Raw genomic sequence first — 21,690 nt, 5'->3', positions numbered from 1 at the left:
AAGGGATAGCAGGGGTGTCCTTCCCTTTAGACTCCATTCCCTCAGAGGAAGAGTCTGAGGTTTGTCTAGATTCCTTGGAAACTAGCAGTGCTGGAGCCTTGGCTCCCATTCCTGTCCTATTGCATAGTAATCATTCTGTTGAGGATAGTGTTCAGGTAGTAGGTGTAAGTACCTCTACTGTTAGGAACACTGGGCCCAGTCCTACTTACGTAGCTTCCTTCATGGTAAACCCACAGGTTCTTGCCAGAGTTCCTGTTGGAGATACTCAGTTGGCTGGTAGGCCCTCTCATAATGTTCCAGTAGCACCTGTCACTCAAGCTGTGAATAGAGAAATGGTCAGGGAATCTGTCAATGTCAAGAGAGTGGTTCCTAGAAGAGTGCTGGGTGAGTTGAGTCTTCAAGACATAGGTCCTGTTAGGCCCTCACCAGACCCTTCAAGCACTATGGGCCTCATTACACGGACGGCGGTAAGGGTTAACGGTCACCGTTAATGGTACCGGTGACCGTTAACCCTTACCGCCTTACTACGAGGTCCCTTTGCGGGTTGGAGACTTTAACGCCTGCTTTTTGCAGGCGTTAAAAACCAACCCGCAAAGGGACCAGGGAGCTAATTACTGTACCGCAATTTGCGGTGCCGTAATTAGCACCTTCCCCATTCCCATTATGCCCTATGGGGCAAAAATGGGAATGAGGAAGGGCAATGGGGGAAGGGGGAATTACCGCCCCACCAACCTTGGAATAGGGCGGTAATTCCCCTTTTCTCCAAGGCTGTGCCGGTATTTTACCGGCATGGACCAAGGTGCTAATAGCACCTTGGTCCACCACCGTCCGTTAATGAGGCCCCATGTCTCAAAATCAGGCTGTTTTAGCCAAGCCTAAGAGAAAGCCTAGGCCTAAGGGGAAACCCATGGCCAGTGGAGCCAGAAAAACAGGCAGAGGAAAGGAGAATATTCCTCCTGCCTTACCTACAACTCATGTTGAGGAAGTTAGAAGTGTCCCCACTCCTAGTTTGGAAGAGGTACCCCCAGAAAACCTTGAATCATATGGGCCTCCTCAGCTGCCTAGTATACAGGTAGAGGAGAGTTCTAGGAGAACAAGAAGTATGGGCCAACAGAAAAGGAAAACATCATGGTTAGGCATATGGGGAAAGGCTCGCTTCCAATTAGAGGATTCTCCTCCAGTGAGGCAAAGAATTCACCAGGAAGGTGGGTTACTGCAAAGTAAGCCCACAGAGCCCGCCAGAGCAACCCTTGAGAGGTTGGAGGTTACTTAGGATATGAGGCCCTTCCTCCTACAGTTGGTGTGTGACATTCCCCTTTTGATGCATCCTAGTGTCAGGATGTGTGGTCTAACACACATTCCTGCTGGGCCATGATGGGGGTCCCAGAGGAAAACCGATGTAGGGGTCTCACTCTCTGTCACCAGGTTGACAGAAGTGTGACAGGAATTCAGTTACTCCAGAGTTCACTTTTAGGAGTGAACTCATTGTTACCAGAAACAAGGCCTAATTTTATTAGCCCTTTGACTCTGGAGACCTCAGGCAATAAGTTGTAATCAGGGATTACTGATCATAGTCCCATATGCCCTTATGCCAACCCACAGGGAATGACTGCCAAGTCAGTCATTGACACGATGCTGAATGACAGCTACAGAGGTAGCTCCTCTGCTGTCATCAGTAGTGGTCAGACCCAGTGGAGGGATGATGAAGTGACCTGTCAAGTGTCACTGAGCTGTCCTCCACAGGATGGTCTGAGAGAGAGATGTGTCAGATCTCTCGGGAGTTTGATTGGAGCTCTCTGTGAGCCCCAGAGAAGGAGGTGGGACCTTCTCCTGTCAAATCTGTTCTACAAATCCCTGACTACATGTCAGTGGTCTGGGCCTGCCATGTTTCACAGCTTGACAAGGTAAACTATTCTCAAGGCTATGGTGAACCTGGACAGATTGCCATACAGTTTCCTGTGAATAGTATGGTGGATTTTATCTTGAGAGATAAAATTGGAGCCCTGCTTATGGCTATAGAGTGGGAGCCAGAGAATATGTGTGTCTCCCTACCCTGTGTCAAAGCAGCCTTTCAAATGGCTTCAGTGAAGATGGCCTAATGTCTCCTCACCTGACCCCACATCAGCAAGATGAGCTGGAGAGTTTTCTGAGGCAATCTCCCATCTTGTTGTCACTGACATCCTTTATAACAGGATGGTGGGAACCAGACTGTATACTGGGAATAAGTGAACCCACCAAGATTGGTTGTTGTGGTGGTTCAGAACCAAGACAAAGTTCTGACAGTTGGTGTAAGATCCACCCTGTGTTGGAACAAAGACAGGGTGAGGATTCTAGCTGTCAAGAGTTCTGAGGAACTGGAGGGATATACATATAAAGCCAGTTTTGGAATATGTATGGACACTAGAGCTCTGGGTTCTGTCCCCAAGACAGAAGCACACTCTTCACTAAAGGGTAATACCTTAGTGGGTCAGCCGTGTACTGAAAAGTACAGAGGCTATTATGATCTCTCTGCAGGGTATGGAAACATATCCCTGCCAGTCTGTGTGGAGGAGGAGACAGCAGTTTCGGGCTTTTCAGAACCCTACTTCAGTGTAAGGTCTTCTGGATTGGTGGCTGCAACTGACACCTGTCAACTGAGCTTAGCCCCTGTTATGAACGGGAAAATGGATCTCAACAATACATGTCTGGATGACATGGCAGATTCAACCCCCACTTGGGAGGAAATGGGTCTGACTCAAGAGACTGTGTGTCAGGACCTTCATCAGGCCAACTTGTTCGGAAAGACAGCCAAGTGTCAAAATGAACAGAAGCCATTAGCCTTCCTCATGCATGAGGTTGGTGTATGTGGGGACAAGATGCAACCTCTTGTCAGTCAAGCACTTCATGTACAGAACTGGGCAACCCCCACTACCCATGCCCAAGTGAAGACTTTCCTGGGCCTCACTGGGAAATGCAGGAGTTAAGTGGCAGCCTATAGAAATATAGCTGTCCCTCTGACTGCCCTCACTACTCATAGGGGACCTAAAGAGTTCTTATGGACTCCTGAGTGTGAGAAGGCCTTCACTGGCCTGAAAGAATCCCTAGGTCAGGCCCCTGGTCTAAGGGCACCTGATTTAAAGAGACCTTTCATAGTGCATACAGATGCCTATGACACTGGGATAGTTGGAGGACTTTCACAGCTAAATGACAAAGGTGAGGAACACCCTATATGTCTAGTCAGCTACCAGTTTAGGAGTGGAGAACTCAGTTGGCTCCAGGTGGAAAAGAGTTTTCCATTGTATGGTGCCTTAGGAAGTTGAGGTCCTACCTCTATGGGACTCACTTCACTGTGTATGCTCCCCGTCAAACCTTGAAGTGGTTGATAGATGTTAAGGGAGAGAATCCAAAGTGGCTCAGGTGGTTCATGAGTCTTAGGGCCTTGAACTTCACTATTGGGCATAGGCCAGATCCCAAATGTAGAAATGTTGATGAGCTGTCCAACAGGGTAAACCGACTGGAACAGAGGACCCATCCAGGGGTGGATTAGGTCCCCCTGTCGCTTAGTCTGGGGAGGGCGTGTGTTAAGAAAGATTTTCCTTCCATCTTTATGGAACCCCTAAACGTTTTGCTTTTATTTTCTCAATTTGACCTGTACTTTGTGCAGTACAGTGAAGCCTTAAGCTTCACTGTACTGGCCTTTGCTCACATGTTATGGGGAAAATGATATGTCCTTAAGGCTATCAGTACTGGGAAACAGTGTTTCCCTTAGTCTTGTGACTATTTTGCTACTTGTGGTTACTTTTGTATCACAGGTGGTAACTTTTTATCATTGCACACAGCAGCTTACACTGCAGTACAATGGGGTTCCTTTTTGTTTTTCCCTAGACTAACACTCAAAAGGATTTTTTGGTTATTCTGAGGTGCTTAAAAGATGGGCTGGTGGCAGTAGTGACTTTTCCCACTTTCTGGGGAATTTCGTTTTAGCTTTAACGCGTTTACCACATTTGGTTACTTACTGTGGCTACTGGCCAAACATGGCCGTGCCACAAGGTTTTTCGTCCATTCTTTTTGCATCTTGTTTAGCCTTCTTCCTGGCCTCAGAGGTCAGAAAGATCCTTAAAAGGACTTCCAGTGCCCGGGAAAGCAGGAGCTTTTGGCGGGCTACTGGAGGGCTTTGTGTGTTTGCAGGCAGGATGTGGGGTGGGTCAGTCTGACCCTAATACACATCCTGGTTTCTGTGTGTCTGAGTGGTATGCATGAGTGTTCCCGCCAGTGTACCTGATTGGACCACTGTGGGGTGTGTGTGTGTGTGGGCTGGTTCTGCCATTGGTTAGTGGGATTTTTGACTCCTACCTGGCTTTTAGGATAAGAAGAGGGCCCCTGTAGGAAATTCTGAGAGATCCTGGAAGAACCTGAAGGAACCAAGAATCCGTCCAGCCGAGAAGACCCACAAAGAAACCTGTAACCTGTCTGAAGGAGGCCTGGCAATCAACTTCTGCTGCAGTCCTGGTGGAGCCCTGTCTGTCTCTTGATCTCCAGTAGGCCTGCAAAGGTGCTACAACCCCAGGAGTGGAGGGACCATCCATTCCCAAAGCCTACTAAGTGGCCAGCACAAAAACCGCCTTCGGAAGTGCCCGGGAATCGTCCTGTGGCTGACCAGCTTCGTTTTTGGGCTACCGGGTTATCTTCATTGCCGTTCCGAATTTCCGCCTGAAACTTGGTACACCCTCAGCTGCCACTGCAACAACACCCTCTGTGACATTTCGGCGACCTAGCACAAAGGCGACCCGAGAAAGACCGGAAAGTCTTACCGCGGCTACTGATTCCTGCTGCATCACTGTGCGCGGCGTGCACGGTCCGAAACCTGCTTTTCTGACCCGCCTCTAGTCCCGAGAAGTCTGCTGCATCATTTGTTTCTGTGTTTCTTCATCAAGAGTCCTTGCACCAGCAAAAGATCCTAACCGGAGAATCACTCGAACCTGCAACCCGTGAAAATTGAGGACCGCGGAATTCAGCGGGAAAAGCAAGTCAGGACACCCTTCCTTTGTTCTGGAAAGTCTTGGGAAGATTCGGAGTGAGTGGGTTAAGTTATTGAGCTTTTAACATACCCCTACACTCCCATTGTAAGTCAATGGCCTTATAATACTCTTTGGGCCTCATTACGACCCAGGCGGTAAGGGGTTTACGGCAGCGTAAACAGCGCCGACCCTTACCGCCTGATTCGGAGGTCCCTTAGCGCCATGGAGGATTTAACACCTGCTTTTAGCAGGTGTTAAAATCCATGGCGCTAAGGGACCTTGTTGTTAATTACGCCACCGTAATTTACGGTGGCGTAATTAACGCCTTCCCCACTCCCATTATGCCCTATGGGGCAAAAATGGGAATGGGGAAGGGTAGATGGGGATTGGGGACTTACCGCCCCGCCAACCTCGGAATGGGGCGGTAAGTCCGCCAACCACCATGGCGTAAACATAGTTTACGCCATGGTGGTAAAGGTACGACTCAGGCGGTAACTTACCGCCTGGGTCGTAATGAGGCCCTTTATCTTAAACCTACTGGCTTTACCAATACTTGCCTTGGCAAGACTTCTAACTGTTGGGGGGAATTTTGTACACTGTCTATCTTGAACCCTGGCTCTAAGAATCCATCACTGGACCCCAGAGACCCTACCTACATTTTCTCCTGCCTCCTGAGTGCTGTATCTTTCTATCCTGAACAATAGGGCACAAGGCCCCAGGCAACTTAGGGTTGGACAACATTAGTTAGGGTCGTAAATTCTCTGTGGACCTTTTTGTGTTTAATACTCATCTATTGATTCTCTTGCAGGAGTATCTTCAGTTGTATTATGCACTTGAACCTGTGACAATATATATGTATTTTAGTTTGATGGTATTGGTTGCTAGGTCTACTTGCTTGTGTTCATTTTACTTATAGTGTATTTGGACATCATTAAATAACTGTATTTTTATACATCCTGTCTAAGGGTAATTTGTGTGACTTCATTGTGGACCCTTTACAATCTCACCCCTCTGAAGATCTTAGCCTAGACTGCCTGTCACTGGTACCCTAAACTGGTTTGGCTACAGCCTCCCAGAGTTGCCCCTGTCACAATATAAGTTGGCCTTCTATACATCTGTCCACCAGGCCAGAGTATAGGAAATCAGTCTTAACAAAGATTACTTAAGGAAAACATAGCTCGCTTTCTCTCTATCTGTGTTCTTTCTTCTCTTTGTCTCTATCTCCCTCTCTCACTGTCTTTCTATTTCTCTCTCCGTCTCACTCTATGTCCCTGTCTCTGCTTATGTGGCATGTTGTCAATTGCGTGTTTGCTAGCGACAGCCCAGTCATTGCTGACAGCTGTGCAACCAGAAGAAAAAAACAGATAGACTTGTGGTGGGAGAAGTGTGCTTTTTGGCAAAACTAGCAGTCAAAAAATTGAAATTATTTAATTGTACTAACATTGCAAACAGACTCTTTTTAAATGTTACAGTGCACATTTCTATTGGTCACTTGAAATGTATGTTTTAGTGGATAGAAGATTATAATTCTAATGTGGACAGTCTAATACAGTCATATTGTACTCTTTCAAAATATGTCTATGGCAAAGGGATAAATAACACCAGTGCCACATCCAGTCTGCTTTCCATAAAAATGATAGAGCATTTTGGGAATAGTACAATGAACACAGACCTTTATATTTCACAAATATGTCTGTGATAAAGGGCTTGTGTTCTTGAATCACTAAGCACATAACAACCACTGAGATTGGTGATCATTTCTATTCCCACAACATTAACTGTAAAATTCAAATGTTTGCAACATTGAAGAATACATATTGATGTGGACAGCTTCAGAATTTGGATGTGAGGAAAGAATGGCTGCAACATCAGTTACTCCATTGGGATCCAAAGGTTGTCTGGAGATAAAGTTTAATTTCCCTGTGAAGAATGTTAGCCTAGTCTCAAAGTTAGCAAGGATATGCACATGCTCAGTTCAAAATGTACAAACATCCTAAGAGAATTATATATAATGTAATTCTACCTATAGATAGAGGATTAACACTAATTAGTACCGGGCGAGGGGTGTGTGGCGTTCTCCCAGCCAATGAGGAGGCTTGGAACGGGCTCCTTACCACACAGGGAAACACCCCACTCCAAGCCTACTCTGAGCGGGAGACCGCCATCTTCCCTCGCCGAAACCTAGGGTAAGTGCTCTTCCTCCATCACCTGCCCTTTCCCCCCACCCGCAGCCACCTTTTACACATATCTCGTCCACTCCCTACCCAAGCCCCACTTACCTGTGCTCCTCTGTCCCTCAATGGCACCGGAACAGGACTGTTCCTGGCACATTTCTATTGCTCGGTTAGCCACCATGGAAAGGAAGAAGAGACTATTTGTAGTCGTTTGTAGTCCTTTCTCCCCTTTCCATGGTGGCCATTTTGTTTGTTTATTTTTTTCCATTGATTTTAATGGCCACCATGGAAAAGGAGAAGGGACTACATGTATTCCCTTCTCCCCAATCCCTGGAGGCCATTATGTTTTTCTTTTTTTTCTCGAGTTCATAAACGGTTTCAACGCAGTTTCTCAGCTTGAAAAGAAAATACTATTAGTTCCCCGGTATGACGTGCCGGGGTATTAATAGCAATAGAACCCTCGGAGAGGGACATTACCTATCTGGTAATGCCCACAGGGATATGTTAAAGCCTGAGCGAAGCGAGGGCTTGCAACTATGGCCCCAGTGGCATTACCAGACCAGTAATACCCCCCTATGAGGGTTCTATTGCTTTAAACAAAAAAGTAAAAATATACAAAAGTATTTTAAAAAAAATAAAGCAATATTGAATAATTGGTAATAAATGAAAAACACAATATTGTTTTTTCTCATTAAGGCACACAATCACATTTAAAAAATAATTGCAAAGTGTAATATGTCAGATGTGTTGTGTACACACACATATATATATATATATATTCACTGAAAAACATTAGTTAATGGGGTCAGATTTAACAAAACAAAACCCTTGAAATTCAGCCGACCATCTTAACTCCTGTTGATTTCCCCATAATGCCATTTTGTATATCATTGTGAATCCCTTCTCTTATAATATGTATGTGCGCATGGGCTTTACAACGGAAGAGCACTGAATTAAGGTGGTCATGACTTTCCACATCTGCTGAATTTCAAGAGTTATGTTGTGACATGCCCCCCATAATGACTTAAAAAATGGCATCATTGGGGACATGGCATTATGGGGCACATCAACGGGATCGCGCAGAGGTAAGCTGGTCATGAATTCCCACATCCGCTGGTCAACTTAACTGCAATTTAACAAAAATAATTTCAGAGAATATACAAACATACATTAAGCCTTTGCGGTAGTGCAAGGCTTAGTTATGGTTAAGACGATGTATCTATGCAGTTTCAGAAAATAACTTTTCTGAATAACTTTCAAACCCATTGTAAGCAATATTTCGAGACAGTTACCTGTGCATGGAAAGTTTCAGAATTGTATATTGATTTTTACATTGATTGCATTTTGAACAGCTTTTAACATGGGTCTCTCCCATAGGAAAAATTAAAAAAAATTCGGTCCAAATATCTCAAAATAGGTCACTTTCATGTTCGTAATTTTTGGCATGTGCCTAGAATTCATCAGGAATTTGTACATGCTCCTATGAAACACGCTCCTACGACAGAAGCTCCTATGAAACATGCTCCTATAACTCGCTGTCAGATGATATTGTACTGTGACACGTGCACCTATGACACATGTTCCTACGACACCCTCCAATGACACACACTCCTATGAGACATGGTCCTATAACAAGTGCTGTTATGAGACACGCTCTTACGAAAATTGCACCTATAAATTGTTGACCTAGAACATGCAATCCTACGACACAAGCACCTAGGAAACACGCTCCTATGGCACATGCTCATATGACAAACTCTCACAAGACATACTCCTGCGACACATGCTCTTACAACAAGTGCTCCTGTGGCATGCTTTCCTACACCATGCGCTCCTACAAAACCCCCTCTATGATACTTGCTGCTACAACACACACTCTCACGCAGAGTTCTTAGTACCCAAGTATCTACGACCCACGCTCCCACGACATATGATATGAAGTGCTTCTATGACACATGCTCCTACGACACCACTTACCACACACTCCTACAACATACGTTCCTATGACACATGGTCTTACATCACACTGTTTAAACACACAATCTTACTATGCACACTTCTATGACACGTGCTCCTATGACACAAACTCCTGTCATGGTATTTCACCCCATTCTGCTCTGCGGGTATGAGCAAGAGGTGAGACACCATCTTATTTCAGAATATCCCTTCATAAAAGTGAGACTTGCATTGGATTGACAAGGCTGAGTAGAATGTAGTGCCTTGAAGAGAAAGAGCGTGTAGTGTGCTGTGTCAACCTTCTCAACCATATTCTTTCTCCCCACACCCGATCCCTTCCTTTTTTCCTCACTCTCTCCCTCTGACTTTGCTAACTTTTTTATCTCAAAGGTCACACTGTTACGATCCTCCACCTCATTCTGATAACTCATCCTCAATTACTGCTTCTCTTTCATCCTCTTCCTTTTCCTCTTTTCCCTTATATCTGAATCTTCAATTGCTCTTTATCTTGTGAAGGCAAGCGTCCCCAACCAGCACGATCCTCCCCGCAATGAGAGACAATGAAGGACTCTCCCAAGTAGGGAATAAGGCCAAGACAGAGTGCGGGTGAGCTTAAATGGGAGTTTATCAATCAGAATATGGCATGCAAAGAACTCTGCAAACTCCGAGAGCGCTCTGTCTGACAATAGCAAAGACAGGCGTATATATTTACAAAAAACGTCATAAGAACCTACATACTATAGGGGGCACAAGTTCAATGGGATTGGGTGGCGATGACTAACTATAGGTGCTGCTGCTTTGTGGTTGGCCGTGGCTGGAGAACGTCACTGGTCAGCCTCGTGGGTTGGGCTGGGCCTGGCAGGTTGGCAGAGTTCATCCGGGCGGTGTTGTTGTGCCATCGCGGCCAGTGTCAGAGATGAATGTCTTTTCCTGACTTATTTGCCCTAGGCCATGCACACCGCAGTCATTCAGTCATTGCAATATTATCTTCTTTAGTAAATCTTCCAATAGGTTATTCTACAGGTTAATGCAACACAGGAGGAATGCACCTTGTGAGGGGTCTAATGGTCATTCATCAGGGCATGGTTACCAGCGTCCTGTTGACCGGAGTCATAGGTTGAGGGGCTAAGCTTCAGGGCATGGGACGGACGGTACAAGCCTCCCTGTCTTGTTAGATGTGGTTATAAATGTGCCGCTGTGTGTTGCCACAGTGTTGGGTGTCCTGATTGCACAGGGCCATAAGTCTGAGATGATCTGGTGGGTTGTGGGGTTTACGAGGGGGCGCCTTTGGAAGGGTGGGTTCAGGCAGAGGTTTACTGCTGTGCTGTAAATAATGCAGGTGGCTGCAGAGGGGGCTACACATCTTTGAAGCGGCTCCAGTCTAGTTGGGGGAGGTGGGGCAGCACGGCGCGGGCCTCTGCTCTCATGTTTGGCAGTCTCTGGAGGGTGGGAGGGGAAATGGCCTTGCACATATTTACAAAGGTATCTTATTCGCGTGTTGCCGGCTTTTGGAGGCGAAAACATCATAATCATTAGAACACTTTATAATATTTGTTTGAATTACTTTAAAACATACATTTCATTTCGCTGGAGGCGTTTCAATTATATCCAGTCTGAGCACCTTATTCGTACACTATGTTTCAACAATTACAGTATTTAGCTATATGCATATACATCTTGCAGTAAGTGAGGTAGCATTACGGTTGGTGTAGTACATAGAGAATGAACCGTCACCGTATGTGACGGTGGTGGCATGCAAGGGGCTTTAGACATACACGCGTGACGAGTGCATTCTCGCACACCCTTCACAGGTGCCCCCTACATGGTTACATTCGTTTTCTTGTGTACTCTAGCAGCATTAGTTCAGTTATGGCGCGGGACCGCGGGGTGTACGATTTTCAATGATACATCTAAGGAACACTCCCCTGGAATGCTTTTATCATTTGCACACCCCTGTAGGGGTGTGGGTCCTTCATGGCTGGTGTCATACACAATTTTACAGGTTTCTTTAGTAAACGTGGTTGTATGGAAAAGCTGTACATGTTAGAAGACATTCATATTTGGGTACCTTTCTGCTTTCATCGGATGACCGTTCTACAGATCTTCCCATCACCCAGGCCTTGCTGACCGGGTCATTCTGGGAGCAGTGATACACTGCGGACGGTGAAATGTTACAGTGTTAGTATCTTATGCTAGCTCATGTCCGTCCTGTTCGTGGGAACGTGCTCACAGCGGATCTGCCAGGGTGCTGGGCAACAGGGATAATTGAAACTCTCCGAGGGTGGGGGCCGCGCTACAGTGCGCTACGCTCACACCATCTTTATTAGACAAAATGGTTTCTGAGGCCTAGCTAAATTCAATACGTGTGGGCAATGTCTTCAGCAGGTGAGCCATCCACCACCTGGGCCCGGGTGGTAAGGAGGGGGCACCCGATGAGACATGGCCCTCACCTTGGGTGGAGATATAGGCGAGGGGGGCCCCTTGGACCACTCCTCCCCTACACTTGCACATGCTCATCCTACTGCCTTTGCTCTTTATCCTATTCCATCCACTCTCATCACTAAGCTTTTTTCCACATCTACTAGCCTATTGAACTTCATTAATCAATCTCTCTCTCTCCTCTGCCGCTTTCGCTGATGACTTTTATCATGATCCCACTCTTGAAAATCCCTTTCTGGACACTTCTGCACCTTCTAACTATTGTCCCATTCCCCTCCTTCCCTACCTTTCTAAGATCTTAGAATGGATGACTTACACTCAGGTTCCATCTTATCTCGACCTTAACTCCCTCCTACCACCTTCTCAATCAGTCTTCCACCTGCTCCATTCTATGGAAACGGCTCTTCTTTCATAGAATTTTTGCTGCTAAAAACTCCAAACTCTCCTCCATTCTCATTCTTACTGACCTCTCTGCACCTTCGACCCTGTGGATCACTGTACTTTACTCTACATTCACTTGGTTTCTCTGGTACCGCTCTATCTTGGTTTAAGTCTCATCTCTCTGATAGGTATTTTACTGTTGCTTGAAGTGGATCTAATACCCCAGCATTTCCTCTCGCTCATGGACTCCCTCAGGGCTCAGTCTTAGGTACTCTCCTTTTTTCACTATAGAATGCTCCCCTGTCTGCTTTTTTCCCTTCTTTTGGGCTGTTACACTTCTACATGGATGACTCCCAAATGTTTATCTCCTTTTCCTCCAGTTCTGAATGTGTACACGCTATGCAATCATGGGTGCACTCACACTTTCTACACCTTAGCGCTTCTAAGACAGAAATTCTCTTTTTTCCAGCTGCTACTGCTAGCCACTGCTGTATCTCTTCTCTCCATCGGTTTCCCACCGGTTCCCCTTCCTTTCTCTTCTTCTGCCCTCTACTCAGGCGTTATTTTCGATTTTTCTCTGACCTTCACCTTGTCGCTGTCAACTCTTCAACATTCGAAAAAGCTTGCTCTTTCCTCACATTTCATGCTACTAAACTGTTGATCACTACCCTTGTTTTTTCCCACCTTGACTATTGCTCTCGTCTTCATCTAGCCCCCTTGTGCTCCATTTTTAACGTGGCTCTTTGCACCCTTTGATGTATTTCCCATCGCTCCTCCATTTCTTCAGCCATCTTCTCTCTTCATTGGTTATCCCTTGAAGCTCATCTCCAATTCCATTTTCTCTGTCTAACTTTTAACTGTGTTGCATAGTTTTGCACTGGGTTATCTATGCTCCTTGGTCTCTATGTACAGCCACTCCCAGCCTCTCCGATCTTAATTCTAGTTTCTTCTTTCTGTCCATTGCGCTCAGTCTCATTTTTGTTCTTTTGGTCTTCTTCCCCCAAGTTCTTGAATGATCTATCACTACACATTTGCTCCATTCCTTCTTACTCTTCATTTCACACTTCTCCCAAAGCTTTTTCTTTTCCACTATATTCTAAATTCACCTGTTTTTGGTTGTTACTCTTGATGCATCTGTTTTTATACTGTTTGACCTCATATTTACAGCACTTTGGCACCGTATAAATCAAATCAATACAAATACACACTCTCAGGAGACATGCTCCTGCGGCACATGCTCCTACAACACAGTCACAAGACATGCTCCTGCGACATGTGCTCACACGCCTTCCTATGACACCCTCCTACAACACCCGCTCCTACGACACACACCACAATGGCACACTTTCTTAAGAGACATTCTCCTATGACATGTGCACCTACCGCAAATGCTTCTCTGACAATTGCTCCTACGACAAGTCCTCCTGTAACATGCACTCATACAACACGTACTCCTACAACACACCCTCCAACCACACACTCCTATGGCACATGCTGCTACGACAAGCTCTTAGTACACACTCCTCTATGCTCAATGCTCCTATTACATATGGCACAACATGTGCTTCTATGACATGCACTCCTACGACACCCTCTAACCCCACACTTCTATGGCATGTGCTGCTATGTCACATGGTCCTAAGACACCCAGTTACAACACACACTCCCACAACAAGTACTCCTACGAAACATGCTCTTAGGAGACATGCTTTATATATATGTGGTGCATGCCCACAATGAATGTGTATCGTTCTAAAGAAATGTGCTCAGAACATATACAACACATGCTCCTAGAACACATCCTCGCAGCACATGCTCCTACAACACGTGGTCCTACAACAAGCATTCCTATTACATGCACGCCTATGACACACCCTCCTACACCACGTCCTCATAGGACATCTGTACCTAGGACATGTGCACCTACGACAAACACTCCTACAACACGTACTCCTATGACACACACTCTTATGACAAGCTCTTCGTACACAAGCTTCTACAAACCACGCTTCAACACCCTCTTACCACATACTCCTATGACAGGCATTCCTATGACACATGGTCCGCCAACAACCCAATGTTACAACACCCACTCCCACAACAAGTGCTCATGTGACACACACTTCTACGACACACACTCTTTGGAGACATGCTCTATATATCTTTGGTGCATGCCCAGAATTAAGGTGCATGTTTCATGTGAACTGTGCTCAGAATATATGAGTTTCAGAGGTCATTAATTATGCCATTGGCTCTTCTGAAAAACTCACATAGAAGTCAAGGCTAACTTTGATGTCAGCTTTCAAATTAAATCAATGTGCACAAACTTTACAAAGAGGCATGGGAGTTTTACAGTTCATGCATTACGCTACTATTACAATACTTAGTATACAACCTCCTATGACCCAGGCTCTTACAGCATATGCTACGACACATGCTCCTATGACACCCTCTTAACACGTGCTCCTATGACACATGGTCCTACAACACACTATTACAACACACACTCCTACAACAAGTGCTAAGAAGGTATGAGATGCACAGTTCATACATAATGCAATTGTAATATCCTAAAAATCACGTGCAAGTCAGGATTTTTCAGATCTAAATTACGTAATGTACAAACTGCAAACCTCATACACCTTTTTGTACAGTTTATGCACATTAATCCAAGTACGTACTGAAACAGGTATATATGCCTCTTGTACATAGTGAAAATATACAAAGTTAGAATGAATGTACAAATTCTATCTAAAATGTACACTGTCATGTAAAGTGTGTACCTTTCTCATGCTCAGAATGAATGTACACAATCTATTTAAAATGTTCACGAACATGTAGAGTATTTACATTGCACATGCTCAACATTTATTTACAGCTTTTATGTAAAATGTACCTGGACGTGTAGAGTATGTACATTACGTGCACTCAGAATACATGTACATCTTCTATACAAATTGTACATTGACATGCAAAGTATGTACATTACACATGCTCAAAATAAATGTACACCTTCTATACAATATGAACATGTAGAGGATATACATTACACACTCTCAGAATGAATGTACAGCATTTATACAAAATGTACACGGATATGGGGAGTATGTACATTATATATAAAAACAATCAGGTAACCATGACAAAAAGTTGGAATTTTTTTACAACATTGTTAAGGTTAAACCACCAAAAACGTAAAGTCTACAAACATTACAAATTATAATGTTAAGGTAACAGATAAACTTTATCAATTAATAAAAAAATATATTGTATTAAAATCAGATATCATGGTAACCTTAAATCACCCATAAACGTATAAGCACACAATATTATCAAGTTATAATTAGATGCATACAAACAAGTTATTGCATAAAATGTAAACATATTAAAATGTAGATTAAATGTACACCTATAAAAAAATGTAAGTATGCAATGTTTTTGTAAAACAACATTACTATATAACAAACTGAAATTATAACATACACAAGCAGGAGTCCTTTAAAAGCATGCAATTAAAAAATAAAATACATAGAGCATGTTTTAAATAATGAAAGTCAGTTAACCATTAATGTAAAATAACAAAATATATACAAACATGTGAACATCATACATTACAATATCGATTTACAAAGTACAGTATTTTCTATTCGTATATGGTTTATATAAACCTTTACAAAAATCTTTTAAAACATGTATAAAATAGTACAATATAAAAAATCAATCCGATTTCATCAAATAACAAACACAGTCCAGTACTAATTTCCTACATATCCACAGGTTTAACAAGTATACACTTCTATCCAGGTTCTACACATTCTCAGCCCTTCCACAATACCCTGTACATATTATATTGTCTGATTTTAATCTATTTTACAAACAATTTTTCGAAATGATAAAAGTCTTAACTTTAGTGATATTGAGTCACCACGGGGGTCATTCCGAGTTTGGAGGTAGCCATTGTGCTATTAGCACCATGGCTGCCTCCCAACCCGGGTCTGGGTTCTCTGAATGAGGACTTACCGGGTCATTCCAACCTTGGAGGACCCGGTAAGTCCCCATTCAGAAAACCATTCCCCATTCCCATTCGAGCCCCGATATGGCTCAATGGGAGTGGGGAAGAAGCAAATTACGGGCCCGCTAATAGTGGGCCCGTTATTTGCTCCCTGGTCCCTTAACAGGTCCCGCTAAGAACGGCGTTATGCAGATGCATCACAATGCTCAATAATCCCTTTGGCATTCAGAATTTGTCTAGTTTTTTCCAGAGTACATTTCTATTTACCATATCGGACGCCTTGCTTAGGTCCATTGAGGCCATAAATATTACCGAGTTTGTTGAAGACCAGGCTAATCTCTGGAGACAGCTCACCAATAGCCCCCCACAATCCATGGCCATATTTTTACGGAAGCCCATCTGTCTATAATCAGGTATATTGTTACTCGAGCTCCATTCCTCTATATGTTCCAGCACAATCGAAACAAACATTTTGGAATCCACATCCATTATTGAGATTGTTCTATAATTCATTGGTGACAATCTCAAGCCCTTCTTGAAAATTGTGACCAAATAAGACATTTTCCATGAATCCGGAATAATGTGTGTCCATTATATTTTTAAATTCTATCTGAAGAATATTGGCCCACAACCCTGAATTTTGTTTTAATATGATGTTGGTTAATTTATTGGGCCCTGCCGCTCTTGATGAGTTCGGATTTCTTAATTTTCGCTTTGATAATATTCACAGAAATATCTATTAACCACCCCTGGTCCTGTTTTGAACTAACATTGCTTTCCAAGAGATTAGATTTATGCATGTCCTTGAAATATTGAACCCTGGTCTCCTCGGGAAAAGGATTACTTTACGAGTAACCAGTGATTTTCTTCTGTTTTATTTATGAAGGCCCAAAAGGCTCTTGAAGTTTTATCTTTAACACTTTCTAACATTATTTCTCCAACTAATTGGTATAGTCTTGCTCGTTCAAACTTTAACCAGTTTTTATACATCTGTTTTAATGAGCAGATTTTCTCTCCTTTATTCACCTCATTCCCCTACATCCTTAAGATTTTTTTAATCTCCCTATGCAAGACATTTTTCCTTTCCTTTTTACCTCTATATTAAACATGTGCCTTCCTTTTATATTAGTTTAGTTTAGTTTAGTGTAGTTTCTTTATTTGTACCGCGCGCCGAACCCTGGGGTAACCGGGCGCCGGAGACTTAGATACAGTTACAACATGGCAAAAATATACAATACAGACTGTGAAATAACAACAATAAGTGTGGTAGACCAGGTTACAAGATGGTCGACAAGGACATGCAGAGAAGAAGTACATTAAGCAGAGTTTTTGTTGGAAAGCCATGTTTTAGTTTTGGCTCTAAAAGTCCAAAAGGAGTGTTCTGTTCTAAGGTTTAGTGGCATAGCGTTCCATAGTTTGGCAGCTAGGACCGGGAAGCTGGCTCCACCTACTTTTTTTAGGGAGAATTTGGGAACGGAAAGGCAATGTGAGTATGGCGTTCTGGTTGGTTTAGTTGATGTGTGATTGTGGAACCTGTCTGGCAGGGTTTTTGGGTGCATCATTGGAGCAGCATTTATGGACAATGACGAGGGATCTGAGAGTGATTCTGTCTCATACAGGGAGCCAGTGAGCATCTTGCCTGATGCTGGAGATGTGGGCGGCTCTGAGGGCATTATTTTGAAGCACCTGTAGTTTTATTCAGGTTGCGTTCTGACGTGCCGAGAAAGAGTGTATTGCAGTAGTCAATTTTTGAGACCTTTAGCGCTCTGGCTAGAGTAATACAACTGGAGGGAGATAGGAAAGGTTTGCAGGCGTTGATAAGCTTATTTGTGTAAGCTGTGGAAGAGGCTGTGGCATTTACCTGTCTTTTGAGCGAGAGAGTAGAATCTAGATAAACCCCAAGGGTTTTAATTTCTTTGGCTACTGTGATTAGGTTACCGTCTATGTTGATGGACGCGTAATGGGTGTCTAGTTTGTTTAGCCGTGGTTGGGAGCCGACAAGAAGGAGCTCAGTTTTCTCGTCGTTGAGGCATAGACTGTGCTCTGCCATCCAGGCTTGGATCTCCAAATATAGATTGTTGATTCTGGTGGAGGCCTCATCGTAGCACCCTGATAGGGTGATGAGAACCTGGGTATCGTCAGCATAGTTTGTGTATGTGACACCCAGGTTATCTAGGCGGTCAAACAATAGCTTAGTGAAGATATTGTATAGGGTCGGCGAGATGCACGAGCCTTGAGGGACGCCACAGGTGATGGGGACAGGGAGTGCTGAGGCCCCCAGGGAGAAGACCCGAGTGGTTCGTTTGGCTAGGAAGGACTGGATCCAGGCAGTCGCCTAGTTAGAGAAGGCCGCTGAGGTCATCAGATGTTCCGTGAGGATCTGATGGTCTACGAGGTCGAAGGCTGCTGATAGATCTAGCAGTAAGAGAATGGCTAGATTACCCTTGTCCTTTGCCTCGTCCATCTGGATTTTTAGGTCCAGTAGGGCTGACTCTGTTCTGTGCCTTGGCCTGAAGCTGGATTGTCTGAGACCCAGGAGGTTGTTGTCCTCCAGGTGCTTCTGTATTTGCAGGTAGGCCACTCTGTCTAGGATCTTTAGGATGTAGGGAACGGTGGTGATTGGTCTGTAGTTGGTTGAGTTATTGGGGTCTAGATTAGGTTTTTTTAGTAGTGGCATGACCCAGACCTCCTTGAGGCTGCTAGGCACTGAGCTTGATTTGAAGGAAGCGTTGATAAGGGCTGTTATGAAGGGGGCCAGAATGTTGGCACCTTCCTGGATGATGGGAGCTGGGCATGAGTCCCCTTGGCATCTGGAGGGTTTGAGGCCCTTAATGATGCTTTCTACTTCTTTAGTGGATACTGGTGAGAAGGAGAAAGGGGGGCAGGTGGGTGTTTTGGGAGTGGTGGACGGTGGATGGTTTGTTTGTTTGGATAGGCTAAGCTTTTTCTGTTCGATTTTGGATTGTAACATGGTGATTTTGTTTGCTAGGGCTTTTTGAATCCTCTCACACCAGTCTGCATCTTTTACGCAGGATTCTGCCAGTGTGGGGGGGGATTCGAGTTCCCTGAGGATATTGAAAAGCTCTTTTGATTCGGATTTGGCGCTCTCAATTCTGTTGTCATATGTCTCTTTTTTGGCCTTGAGGATGGCAGTTTTGTAGGTGGTGGCTGCTATCAAGAGTTGTGTTTTGTTGGAAAGGTTGGGCGTTTTTCTCCATTTGTTCATGTGGGCTGCCGGTTTGGCTTTGGTGAGTTTGAGTGGAGCGATAGTGTCTACTGCTGATGCTAACGTTTTGTTGTATAGATCAGCAAGTTTCTCTGCATCTAGGTTAAAGTAGTTTGTAGGGGTAAGGATGTTGTCTATGAGTGGGCGGAGGTTTTGTAAGGTAATGTTGCGGTTATTTCTGGTGAGGGATTGAGGGATGATGGGGGTTGGAGTGTTTGGTTGTGATTTCCCTTGGAGAGCAGTCCAGGGTCCTGCCTTTGTTGTGGGTAGGGTCTGTGATTCTGAGCTTGAACCCTAGTTGGGAGATGGTGCTTTCCAGGGAGAGCGCATTGTCATCGTTTGGGTCGCTGAGACCGAGGTTGAGGTCGCCAAGAAGGATAATTTGAGATCCTGTTTTTGTGTTGGTGGTCAAGAGGTCAGATATCTCTTCCTCAAATGTGATGATGGGGCTTGGGGGTCTGTAGAGGAGGTGTAATAGTACGGTTTGTGTAGCAGAGAGTTGGAGCTTGGCTGACAGAAGTTCTGCAGACCGGAAGCTAGGCTGTGGGGTTAATCTAAGGCCAAGGGATGTTTTGACGATGAAGGCTACTCCTCCTCCTTTACCTATTTCCCGGTCTTTCCTTAGTATTGAATAACCTTCTGGGATGGCAAGGGATAGAGCTGGGCCTGCTGCTTGGTGCAGCCAGGTTTCAGTGATAGCCAGGAAGTGCAGGTTGTTGGCAGAGATGAAGTCTGCGATATCTAGCGCATGGGCGACCAGGGAGCGGGCATTGACGAGGGCGCCCTTGATCAGTGGCTGTTCAGAGGTGCTCAAGGGAGCTGTTTGGGTGATGTTCAAAATTTGAGCGGTGTTAGCTTGATTGTGCGTGGAATGAGGGGAGTGTCTTTTGGCGAGTGTCTTGGGGGTTATGAACCGAGAGCCGAGTCGCAGGTTTCTGTCTTTCAGTGTGCATGGGTTCCAAGGAGTGGGAGGAGCAGCAAATCGGCGGATCCATTCTATGGGGCTGAGGGTGCCGTTAGGCTGGTCAATATGTTGGACCTCGAAAAAACCCATAGTCGAGATGTATGAGGGATGTTGGATTGGGTGTGATTGTGGTTTGTGGCGGGTGGTGGTGTTGTTGTGGTGGAGCAAGGCGAGTGTAGCCGTTAAGGTGAGAGTGGCTAAGTAGAGGTTTGCCATGGGTGGTCAGTGTGAGACCTGGGTGTAGTTGGGTGAGGTTGACTAGATGGCAGTATAGTAGATTTCGGTGGAGCGGGAGCCGACTGGGTCGGGATGGGCAGGAAGGCAAGTAGTCAGAATCAGAATAAGGTGCAATGGGCAGACACAGTGGTCAATAGACTAAGGCACAATGGCTAGCAAGTAGGCACATTAAAAGTGAGGCGCAGTGGTCAGCCGACTAAGGCACAATGGCTAGCAAGTAGACTGTCCCAAAAAACACTAAAATGCATATGTGGCAGAGGCACCTAGAATTGACTGTCCCAAAACACACTAAAATGCATATGTGCCAGAGGCACCTAGAATTGACTGTCCCAAAACGCACTAAAATGCATATGCGTTTGAGTCCTTTGGCCCCTTATCGGGATTCACTTCCCCAAAAATTGGATCTAGATATTGTGGAAGACCCTGTATTGAGTATCTTATCAATTTCTCTTCCAAAGGGTTAGAATCGAATTCCCTCACCATAGTTGTATTAAATTGTATCACTTTCGTAGCGGACCATCTCACTCGGTTTTCACTCTTGTTGACCATTAATTTACTCAGATTAATGTCTGAGGATACTATATTTGGCACCCAGTTAAACGGCACACATAGTTTTGCATGATCAATCATTTCAGTTGGCTTGATTTCATATTTCAGTTCCTTAGAGAAAAGATTAATTGATACAAATATATAATCTATCTTTGATGAGAGACCCCTTGCTGCCCACGTGGGGGTGTGATTTCTCAAGAGAATCAAGCCCTAGGATTCCGCAAAATTAAGCCAGATACCCCCTTCTACTGTTTTCTTTCCTACCTCTGGGTACCTGTGCATAATCTGTCATAAGAACGTTAATGCTATCTTTTTAATGTTACAGCTTGCATGAAGATCTCCTGCCAGGATCACATCTCCTCCCTCATGGGAGTTATACCATTCTTCCATTTTTTGATTCAGCCTGCCAATAACTGTTTCCAAATTAAGATTAAAAATTCAATACACATTAATTAATAAATGGTCAATGTTCTGTTTTCCCTCTTCACTTCAACCCCCATTCCCAGAATGTTATCCATTAACCTTAATTCTTCAATTCTTTTTATTTCCTGCACCTTTTTTGAGTGCTGTCGTTACCCCACCCTTTTGCCTTCCCTTCGCCCCCTGCACAGCACATATACTTATCATGTCAAATCCATCCCAAATTAGTTTTGATGTTACCCAGGTTTCTTGAAGAAAAATTACATCATTTTCTTTAATTTCCTTACAGACTTAAGCAATTGCCTGTGCCCCATGGTGTTCCAAATAAGGAGCTT

This window comes from Ambystoma mexicanum, chromosome 5p (genome assembly GCF_040938575.1).
Source record: "Ambystoma mexicanum isolate Mex_15411 chromosome 5p, UKY_AmexF1_1, whole genome shotgun sequence".
Lineage (NCBI taxonomy): Eukaryota > Metazoa > Chordata > Amphibia > Caudata > Ambystomatidae > Ambystoma > Ambystoma mexicanum.
This window is presented reverse-complemented; position numbering follows the sequence as displayed.